Source organism: Octopus bimaculoides, chromosome 10 (assembly GCF_001194135.2).
Source record: "Octopus bimaculoides isolate UCB-OBI-ISO-001 chromosome 10, ASM119413v2, whole genome shotgun sequence".
NCBI lineage: Eukaryota > Metazoa > Mollusca > Cephalopoda > Octopoda > Octopodidae > Octopus > Octopus bimaculoides.
Genome location: NC_068990.1, coordinates 24,121,333 through 24,133,218, shown reverse-complemented (window position 1 = coordinate 24,133,218; position 11,886 = coordinate 24,121,333). Strand labels below are relative to the sequence as shown.

The window sequence follows — 11,886 nt, the reverse complement described above, 5'->3', positions numbered from 1 at the left end:
TACATCGACCCCATTGCGTAGTCGGTACTTATTTAATCGATCCCGAAAGGGTGAAAGGTAAGTCGACCTCAGCGGTATTTGAACTCAGAACATAGCGGCAGAACGAAATACCTCTAAGCGTTTCGCTCGGCGTGCTAACGATTCTTATTTCTTTATTGCCCACAAAGGGCTAAATATAGAGGGGACAAACGAGAACAGACAAAGGGATTAAATGGATTACATCGACCCCAGTGCGTAACTGGTACTTAATTTATCGACCCCGAAAGGATGAAAGGCAAAGTTGACCTCGGCGGAATTTGAACTCAGAACGTAACGGCAGACGAAATGCCGCTAAGTATTTCGCCCGGGTGCTAACTATTCTGCCAGCTCGCCGCCTTCATAAATGTTATTATAATAATAAGCAATTAGAAACTAAAATTCCTGAATACATATCAGTAACACTCTAATAACAAATAGGCTTCAGATTTTGGCACGAGGCCAGCAATTTTAGGTGGGGGAGTAAGTCGATTACATCAAACCCAGTGCACAACTGGTACTTATTTTATAGAATCTGGAAGTACGAAAGACAAAGAATTTGAACTCAGAACGCAAAGACGGACGAAATGGTACTAAGCATTTTGTCCGGAGTGCTGACATAAATATTAAAGAAATTCAAATTTCAGGCCATAAAGTTTCACTACCATTGGTGCTGAAGAACCACTAAAGGTGTTGAGTCACCTGAAATATGAGAAGAAACGGGTAGCACTGCTTTTAGATTCACATCATCCTTCCAGTAGTTGCAGGTATCTTAGATATTGAAGTGCTTCTAATTCAAATAGAAATGTTAGATGTGATAATAGCAGGTGAGATTGGTCTCGTCTCCTGGTGTGTCTGTGAGCCAACAGTGTCATAAGCTGCTTGATGACATTTTGTAATGTGATATGACATACAATATTTTTAATATTGAGCAACATTACTGCTGTGTCTTATAAACCTTGTTATTGTAATTGTTAGCTAATAGGCTTAGCAGACAAGTTATCTACAAAATCTTATTGAAAGGCTATTAGTCAATCTGACAATCATCCAGTTAAATAATAACTCATAACTATGGTGCGTTACAGAGCTTAACTACGAGACAACAACGAGTTTTCGAACTAATTTCTCGTAATAATGGTTCCAAATTTTTGTATAAGACTAACCATTTTGATTGGTGGTGCTAGTCACTCGGTACCTGACGGGTACTTTATTTTATCGACTCTGGAAAGATAGAAGACAAAGTTGACAGTTGGAAATTGAACTCGGAACGTAAAGAGGAATAAATACTGCTAAGCTTGTTGTCCAGTGCTCTAACAATTCTGCCAGCTCTCCTATAATAATTCTTTCTCGTCTTGGCACGAGGTCTGAAATTTTGGAGAGGGGATTAGTCGAATATATCGACCGATCCCAGCGCTCGACTAATACTTATTTCATCGACCCCCGAAAGAATGAAAGACAAATTCGACCAAGGTGGAGCTTGAACTTAGAACGAAAAGAAGTGGAAGAAATGTCGCTAAGCAATTTTACCGACACATGCTCAAAACAACACATGCTCAAGTGCGATGTAGCGAAATTGAAACGGGGATGCTATGAGTACAAAACGAGCATCATCTTACTACGCCAAAATGTCTTATAAAAATACAATTAATCTTATCGTTTGTCTTTTTATCTTCTACTTTTTTCAATCATTGGATTGCGGCTGTGCTGGGACACGAACACACATGTACACACACACACACACATACACATATATACATACCGTGGGCTTCTTTTAGTTTCTGTCTACCACATCTATTCAGAAGGCTTTGGTAGAGCTATAATAGAAGATACTTGCCCAGGATGCCACGCAGTAGGACTGAACACAAAACCATGTGATTAGAAAGTAAGCCTATCCGCACAGCTACGCCTGCACCTAGCATCAAAACGCTTATATTTACCTCCGCCTTAGGTATTGTTTTCAGTCGTGTTTGTTAGTCCGTAGACAAGATATCTAATGAGCCGCTCGATGGACTCGGATAAAACTTTCAGGAATGTTTGGCCTCGTGACTGGCACGAACCGCTTAGATTTTGGGATCCATCCTGTACCGGGCAAGGATTCTGTATTATTTTCCCTGTTTTTTACTTAATTTTTGAGAGCTGTCGGGTCAATTTTTAATATTCTCATTTGTGAACGTCGTCGGATTTATTTCAGATATTCTCATATTAAAAAATCATCTCTGGCTAATTGTTGAGAGGACGTCGACGTTGCCTTGGTGGAGGTTTGCGCTCTCTGAGTGCTCTTGTTATTTTTATATCAATTTAGTCATATTAATTTCTTTACTTTTTAGACCAAGAGCCGCCTTTTTAAAAAGCATACATACAAAATAGTTACTACGATGATTTACATTCGAAAAGAAAGCGTAGGTTTCATAAATGTTCAATAAAAGCTGAATTCAACATAGGAGTGCAAAATGTAATTAATTGTTTTTATTAAATACTTAAGTCTAAATCCAAATCTGTACCATTTAATTAAGTATCTTCAAGTAATTTTCATATATAGTCTTCAATTTAGTTTTACATGATTGTTCTTTAGAAACTTAGAACAATTTTAATTAGATGTTTGTTCAATTAGCTGATAATATTTTCCAGTGCTCTACCTTATTAATTACCATACATAAATGAACTTATTAGAGGAGTGTTGTCTACAGACAAGTTTGTTAAAGTGTATATCGTCTAATGTGGAGAGCTGGCAGAAATGTTAGCACGCCGGGCGAAATTCGTAGCGGTATTTCGTCTGCTGCTACGTTCTGAGTTCAAATTCGGCTGAGGAGGACTTCACCTTTCATCATTTCGGGATCGATAAATTAAGTACCGGTTACGCACTGGGGTCGATGTAATCGACTAAATCTCGTTGCATTTCCTTGTTTGTCCCCTCTATATTTAGCCCCTTGCGGGCAATAAAGAAATAAGAAACGTTAGCACGCCAGGCGAAATGCTTAGTGGTATTTCGTCTGCCGCTACGTTTTGACTTCAAATTCCGACGAGGTCGACTTTGCATTTCATCCTTTGGGGGTCGATAAATTATGTACCAGTTACGCACTGGGTCGATGTAATCGACTTAATCCCTTCGACTGTCCTTGTTTGTCCCTTCTATATTTAGCCCCTTGTGGGCAATAAAGAAATAAGAAACGTTAGCACGCTGGGCAAAGTGCTTAGAGGGATTTCATGTTTTCCTGTGTTGAAATTCCGCCGAGGTTGACTTTGTCTTTCATCCTTTGGAGGTCGATAAAATAAGTACAGCAAACACAAGACGGATGAATTATTTTCGTACCGTAAAACTCTGCAGACTGCTACATTAGGTGGCAAGACAAAGCTCTAGATGTCGAAATACTGCAATAGACCAAAATTCAATTAATATATATTCAGTTGTAAAAAGAACAAAAGGGAAAAAGAAACTCGAACCAGTCATGCAGCTCAAATAAAATGCGCATAGCAAAGAGACTTCATTTTACCGTGTTTGAAACAGCGAAGCGGTCAGTGGCCTCCAAAAATGTTGCAAGGTTAGTCTGAAAGTAAGACAGAAACATGAATATTGACACAACATCCTGGGGACAGCTTGTTTAGTACTACAAACTGTTATATGACACCCTCATCAACAAACGGGAAAATATCCTCATATGAGACAATTTCAGACAGTAGAAACGAAACACGATCTCTTCAAGCGAGCTGGCACCTCAAATGAAGCTCCTGATCACGTGTTCTAACATGTAGCCGTTATTTTTATGGCAAAATCGGCCTCATCAAATTTCTACTTGCAAAGTAATTTGCAATATTCTCTTATTTTTAGACGGCGCTCGTTTCTTTAAATCATGGTTGTGATTTCCATCCAGCTAAATCCTCTCAGGTCCATGTAATCTAGTTTTAAATAGATTACAAAGCCAAAGGTAAGTTCACCACTCGAACAGAGAAATATTGTGTAATAAACAAGTGCTCCTCTATACTTAAACTACCATGGGACCCACACACAAGGTAATGAAAACGTATTCTTCAGTGTAATTTCTTTAAAACCCCGAATATATTTCAAGTAAAGTGCTACTACGAGTTATTTACGGTTTGACATTAGCTCTTTACTATCTTTTATTAAGACATCTACAGAGATCGATTCAATTACAAGACAAAGGTTTAGTTGACCTGCAGCTCTTCTCTATGTTCAAGGATTCCATTTATTTATTTATATAGCAACAAATCAACGTCTTTACACTTCTGCAATTTGTGCAGCAGAAATCAAATAGAAAATATTCGACTGTAACTCTCTTACGATATCACACCCCATATAGAGAATATTTTTTCTTATCTTTTCAGTAGAATTTCAATACACTGCAAATCAAAGCAACAGATACCTGCAATTTAATTCGATCTGTATTAGAATGCAATGAAAGAATTGTTACGCAACATTCAATTGAAAAAGATATTTATATATTATATATGTATATATTTTTTGTGCGCTAATACCTCTAACAGAGCATTTCAAAGTTATCCCGACTGTATTGATGCTTCGTTTTAAAATTTCTTTTATTACCTGCCAGTTCTACATAGATTACATATTCCGGTGCTCATGGAATTATTCACCAACAGAATTACATTCAGAAACGCAATACATCCGGAAACTAATCATGTTTTCTGTTTCTATATACTTGTTTTTGTTTTGTTTTTTTTTTTTCCTCTCAGAAATTCAAAGATGTAGATTAGAAAAAATATAGCCTCAGGAATACATAGTAAATGTTTGAGGGTGAAAACATACATATGTATGTGTATATGTGCGCGCGCGCGTGTATATACACACGCACACGCACACGCACACACACACACACACACACACACACACACACACACACACACACACACACACACACACACACACACACACACACACACACACACACACACACACACATATATATATATGTTTATATATATTAAGACTTTCTATCCATAAACTCATAATTCCAGGTTCAGTTCCAGTGCTTTGCACTTGGGAGCACTAGTGTTCTTACCATTGCCTCGTGAGTTTGCTAAATAAAAAATGCGGAAACCTTACTAAAAGAAATGTATGTGCATATATATATACATATAAGCACGCATGTATGCATGCATGTACGTATGTACGCATACGCGGGAGTACCCAAAAGTAACAGGAAACGTTCTCTGTGGGACAAACTTGTTGTAGTTGGATCTTACGCCGATAGAAGCCACTTGATGCGACTCTCAGGCATCAGTCTGCCGACCGGCATCATTCCGTTGGGGTCGTACTGCCACGTTGTGTGTCACTGTTTTGCAGTGCTTCTTCCCTGTTCGTTAAGTTTTGCGATGGCTGAAGCAAAGGAACAGCGTGCTTCTGTGAAATTCTGTTTTCTGCTGGGGGAAACGGCAGCCGAAACAGTTATGCTTCAAAAAGCTTACAAAGACGCTGCCATGAGAAAAACACAAGTTTACGAGTACTTTCCACGCTTTTGGAATGGTCGCTTGTTGCTTCGAGACCAACCTTGTTCAGGACGACCGTCGTCCTCCCAAACGAATGAAAACATCATGAACTGATCTCGGAGGACCGTCACCGAACAACTGACGAAAATGTTGATATGTCTGGTATGTCCTGGAGCCAACGAATTTTGAGCGAGGAATTACGAATGAAAAAAGGTGCAGCAAAATTTGTGCCTTGCTTGCTCACGGAAGATCAAAATTAGTCACCACAGAATGCGTGTCGGGAATTGGAAGAACAGTTGTAAGTCAATCCGAAAATTTTTTTCGAAAGTGATTATTGGTGATGAAAGCTGGTGCTATGGAATTTGCAGATATGGAAGAGGTGAAGAAAAAAACGACGGAGGCGTTAAAAGGCATCACTTTGCAAGAGTTCCAGCTCTGCTTCGAAAAGTGGTAAACACGAGAATACTTCGGAGGCGATAAAAGTGTAAACATGAAAAACTAAGTGAATAAAATAATATTGCAAAATTCCGGTTTCTTTTGGGTACCTACTCGTATATGTATTGAAAATTGTCTCTTTTCAGAAACTTAAGAACCTTCTGTGACTGTGTAAATATTAGGAGCGAGAATTTTTCTTCATGTCCGCAGTGTGCAAAATACATCCCAGCGGAAATTAAAGATAAACTACCGGACACATCATAAAGAATTCTGATGTAGGTTTATGTAATTTTTCATGTCCGTAATACACTGCTTATATTTATTATGACGTTAATTACTTCCCCAGCGATTCTTTTTATCTTTTTTCTAGATGCGCGTGCTCAATCAAACGTCAATAGCATTGAATACTGTTAGTAAGCTGCTTTGTTTTTACCAGTAGGAAAAATGGTGAAATAAATTATTATTTCGCCCAGAAAAACCTGGGTAGCTATATTTTACCAGACTGTGATAATTGAATCATAACAATTTTCCTCCTAGGACATTTACCCTCCTAGGAAAATTACCCTCCTAGGACAATTACCCTCATAGGACAATTCCCCCAACGAAAACTACCTTCTAGGACAATTACCCCACTTGGTTAATTACCTCCTCTCCAACATATCAAGAAGTTTTAAATCATCATTCATTGTGCTCAGGGGTAATTGTTCTTGGGGGGTGGTCTTATAGTCCATGGGGTGGGGTAAATGTCCTAGACTCATGATAATACGTAAGGCGGCGAGCTGGCAGAATCGTTAGCACGCCGGCCGCAATGCTTAGCGGCATTACGTTCGTCTTTCAACAATGAGTTAAAAATTCGCCTGACATTCAGTAGTAAACATTGACTCTCCTCAACCGAACTCTCATTCGGACTCCAATGACCGAAGACTAGCCACACGCTTGAAACTCAGAGTACCGAAGAATCCGAATCAAACTGTTTTGATCACTCTCTCTCTCTCTCTCTCTCTCTCTTTCCATATATATATATATATATATATATATATATATATATATATATATATATATATATATATATATATATATGTGTGTGTGTGTATATATATATATATATATATATATATAGATACACACACATACATACATATATAAACTAGTAAATATGTTTATGCACGTACTATTACGTGTCTTGTTCATGCATGTGTGAGTGTGTATATATATGCACACACACACACACACACACAAATCTACCCGAGTAATTTTTTTTATTTTTTTTTTTTATGTAAAGGCTGAAATTTTTTCAGTCATTGTCATTTACTGAACTGCTACGTTACAGGAAGCCTGAAAAAAAAAACTACACCAGTGGCGGGGACGATAAACATAACAACATGCACATTTATATACACATATTTCCATGTGTTATATATGCAGGTAGGTGCAAAAGTAGGTATACAGCTGAGAAAAAAATAAAACACGTACATTACTCATTTTTTATTAAAAAGATTAAAAGTTATGATAAAAGTATTATTATGATAAATGACACAGGAGTGAACATGAAACCATTTGGTTGCAAAGTGAACTTCTTAACCACACATCTACACCTTAACTTGTGAATTCTTTCAATTTTTAAGTCACTTGTGTGGAGTATTTGGTGCAGGAAGGACTTGGTCGCTATTTCTAGGTGGGCAAAAGACTACGTAGAGGCGTTCTTAATTGGCTTTTATAGGTTGTTACAAGCAGGATATATATCTTTCTTTCGCCCACTTAGTTTATGAAATATGTATTGCTATTCAGTTTCTCGGAGTCTGTATTGCTCTCTCTCTATCTATTTATCTCTCTCTATCTATTTATCTCTGTCTATCTATCTCTCTCTCTCTCATTAACTAATATTTCTTCCTGCTAATGAATATCATTTCTACTGGTCACGTTTGTTCCGTTCCTATTATTAATTTATCAGTATATTACCAACACAGTGTGTGGAGGATACCCATAAATATACATAAGGAAACACATCTCCATATATTTAGTCCCACTGTAAAATTAGACCCTCGAGGTTAGATAACAGTACATATTTATTATTAATTACTCTCTGGTGGAGTTTCTTTTTATCGGACTTTCAAGACAAATTGGCTGTTCATTAACCTGAGGTCGAATCAATATTTGGCTTGGTGGTGTAATCTAATATATCACAATCTCTGCTGTTCCTTCTTCAAACAATGAAGAATTTTAGAATGTACAATTGCACAGATATCAGGTGTTTCTAATAAAATATGGATGATTCTGTTCACGGGAACAAAACAGGAATTTTCCTTACCAAATTCTGATGATAATTTTAGAATCAGTGAACATTTGTATTGTACTTCAAGTATTTCAAAAATATGTGTCAGTAATAATCTGCAACGCAATTATTATTATTAAGATCATTAGATTAAATTGTTTGAAAAGAACAAAATCCTAACACTGGGCTACAACAAGTAACCTTAGATACCAAGAGCCCTTAATATCCTACCTCTCCCCTATAACACCGGGTTTTATGCCAATTTCCTCTCTCTATCTTCTCAAACCTGTAGGGACAGTTCCTTATAACTACTGGGATACATTTTACCCGCACATTTCGTAGTTTCTGAAGCTCAATGGTTAGGTCCTGGTACTTTGATATTGTCTCTGTGTCTCATACTGACTTATTATTATTATTATTATTATTATTATTATTATTATTATTATTATTATTGCCTTTGCACAGCTTCTAACGCTGGAGATGTACTACCGTGTCAGCTGTTCACTACCAGTGAACTAAGGTAACACCTCTATTTTTTTCGAGCACCTTCCGGAATATTCGAGTGGTTCCAAGCAGTGCTGTTTTCTGCAAGTGCACCACCCTTACTGAAGCCCCTATTTGTTCCACGTACTTCGAGATTTTTACTCACTGTTTCCAGTGCTCTGACAATTATTGGTACTACTGCTACCTTTTTCATCGACTGCAACTGCTTAACTTCCCAAGCTAACCTGTCATATCTATCAACTTTTCTTTTCTTCTTATAATTATTTCTTTTTTTGCCACGGGAGATTGATTGTTTTTCCAAGATTGTTTTCCTATTACGGTCCAAATATCGTTGGCAGATTCCGAAACAATTTTGCTTCTATAATTCTCCGAGCTGTTTGGGGCAATTTTTGCGAAAATGTTAAGTCTATTTTGTATGAAGTTATGGACAAAAACGTTAGTAGTTTACATATCATTTGGCGTTTCTACAATAGTTGCCCCGTCAGTTTAACGGATTCGTTTAAATTTTTCACTAGCACAGGATGTAATAGAGTGTAGCATTCTCAATAATGCGTAACCCTTGTGCTATTATTTTTAGAAAAAAATTCTCTCTTTTGGTAGACAGTTAAATATTGTTTCTATTCTGCACTGAATGTCTTCAATGAATTTCGGCCACTAACACATCTTCAGCCAACAATAAAAGAAGGTCATTGAATGCTGCTCTTCTTTGGAGAAAACAGAAAGTTAAAGAAGTGATTTAAAATTCTCTATTGCAGAATAATGTTAATAATATAGCCTGAACAGGATAAACTACCCCTATTTTGCAGAGAAAATGTAGGTGGCTAGCTGTGGACACGAACTCACATGCCCGTGGTTACACGTCACGATGCTTTGACCGATTAAGCTAAACTGCCCACTAAAAGTTGCTCTGCAAATTAAGATATATAAATCTCGCTTTATGAGACGCTCTCATATGTTAAATTCAAATTACGACAAACGTAAATAAACAAACGAAGTTTGCTTTTAGAAGCGTTGAGATGTCTTTAGAAAGTTATACCAAGTTAATCGATGTTTCTGTTGCATACCTATATTGTAAGTGACTTGAGAGAGAGGAGACAGCGCTTAGTGATGCTCGCATAACCCATTTGTATATAGCAATAGGAAAATAATTATAAGTGCATTATAGATGCTTCGTGACACACTGTCTTCTCTTATATTACATTTCTCTATTCAAACACATAAGTTCCTGGACGTCGTTTATCACAAATTAGAACTAAAATTTAGAATAGAAAATTCAAATAATGAACAGAAATACGTTATGAGATGAAAGCTAAGGTTCCTATATTCGTTTGTAATCAGGTTGAATGAGTGTATTCCTATTGTTATTCGTTTGAGAAATATAGCTTTTCGCTTGGCAAGTTCTGAAATACGGCTATTGGTTAAGGTATATGTAAAACAACTTCAATTAGGCGCGCAATTAAACTATATTATTTCAGTGGTGACTGTGGAAATTGCAATACAACGCTTCAATAAGTCCAAGGGTGGTTAAATCTTATATACGTATTTTGTTTTTGTATGTTATGTTTGTATGTTATGTATGTTAATATGTATGTTTATATATGTATATATTCACAACTATCTACCTTCCTGAATAAATTCATACACGTATAAGTATTAGCATACATACATACATTCACACATACGTACATACATAGAAAGCACACACACACATGATAGAACATGATTTTGAGCACATATATACATACATACATACATAAATACATACATACATACGTGTACATGGACAACAATTTTTACCCTTATAACTGAGAAGAGAATAACTGTTTCTGATAGTATAGACATTTCAAAGGGAATATTCCAGGGAGATACACTTTCCGTACTTCTTTTCATATTTGCATTGAATGCATTATCGTTCCTACTGCAGAAAACAAATGGTTACATGCTAGGATCTTCAACTGCTTGAAATATCAATGTAACTCATAATTTCTTTATAGACAATCTGAAGATTTATGCTAAAAGTATTAACAATGCCAAGAAAACAACTGGAATTAATAACAACATTTTCAGCTGATATAGGCATGGAGGTATGTTACAAGTACCTAGGCATAGACGAAAATGTATCATATGAAGGCACTGTGAATAAATATAGAGTGCCCCGAGAATATTACACCGGACTCAGGAAAATATGGCAGTTGAAACTTTCCTCTTACTACAAACAAGATCCAACAATGCATTTGCAGTACCAGTGCTGATTCCAACATTAAAATCATGCAAAAGGAAGCCCTAAGAAATAGCTTTGCAGAAATGATTTTGAAACTGACAGTGGTATTATTTGTGTCCTGAGTCCTTGATAATAAGATTTTAAAATAATGCATTAATTTTTGTTATATTGTAATACATGCACACAAGCACATGAACATACACACGCGCATACACACATATAAGGGGAGATATTTAGTATACAATATACACATATGTTGGCACTCCGTCGCTTACGACGTCGAGGGTTCCAGTTGATCCGATCAACGGAACGACCTGCTCGTTAAATTAACGTGCAAGTGGCTGAGCACTCCACAGACACGTGTACACTTAACGTAGTTCTCGGGGATATTCAGCGTGACACAGTGTGACAAGACTCACCCTTTGAATTACAAGCTCAACAGAAACAGGAAGTAAGAGTGAGAGAAAGTTGTGGTGAAAGAGTACAGCAGGGTTCGCCACCGTCCCCTGCCGGAGCCTCGTGGAGCTTTATGTGTTTTCGCTCAATAAACACTCACAACGTCCGGTCTGGGAATCGAAACTGCGACCCTATGGCCGCGAGTCCGCTGCCCTAACCACTGGGCCATTGCGCCTCCACAATATACACATACACATAGATAAATACACATGCACATACTCATACATATTGTCTACTGTACGTATCTACATAAATATGGGTATGTGTTTGTGTATAAATGTGAGTTTGCGTATGTGTATGCGTGCTTTTGTATATGCATTAATATATATTTGAAACTAATTACAATTATGTAAAAAACAGTGCTAACACACAAACTCGTATATACATATATATGACTATGTATGAATATCTATCTATCTATCTATCTATCTATCTATCTATCTATCCCTCTCTCTATCTCTCTCTCTCTCTCCCTCCCTCTCTCTCTCTCTCTCTCTCTCTATGTGTATATATATTCTATATA

At 36.9% G+C, this 11,886-nt stretch overlaps 1 long non-coding RNA gene across 1 annotated transcript; it reads right to left on the bottom strand.

Annotated features, from left to right (window-relative positions):
- Positions 1-3,086: 3,086 nt before the first annotated feature.
- On the bottom strand, positions 3,087-3,695 carry LOC128248860 (uncharacterized). Its single transcript, XR_008264985.1, has 2 exons — positions 3,507-3,695; positions 3,087-3,384 (listed from the first exon to the last, which is right to left on the bottom strand). It is a non-coding gene; the product is annotated as an uncharacterized LOC128248860 (long non-coding RNA).
- Positions 3,696-11,886: the final 8,191 nt, after the last annotated feature.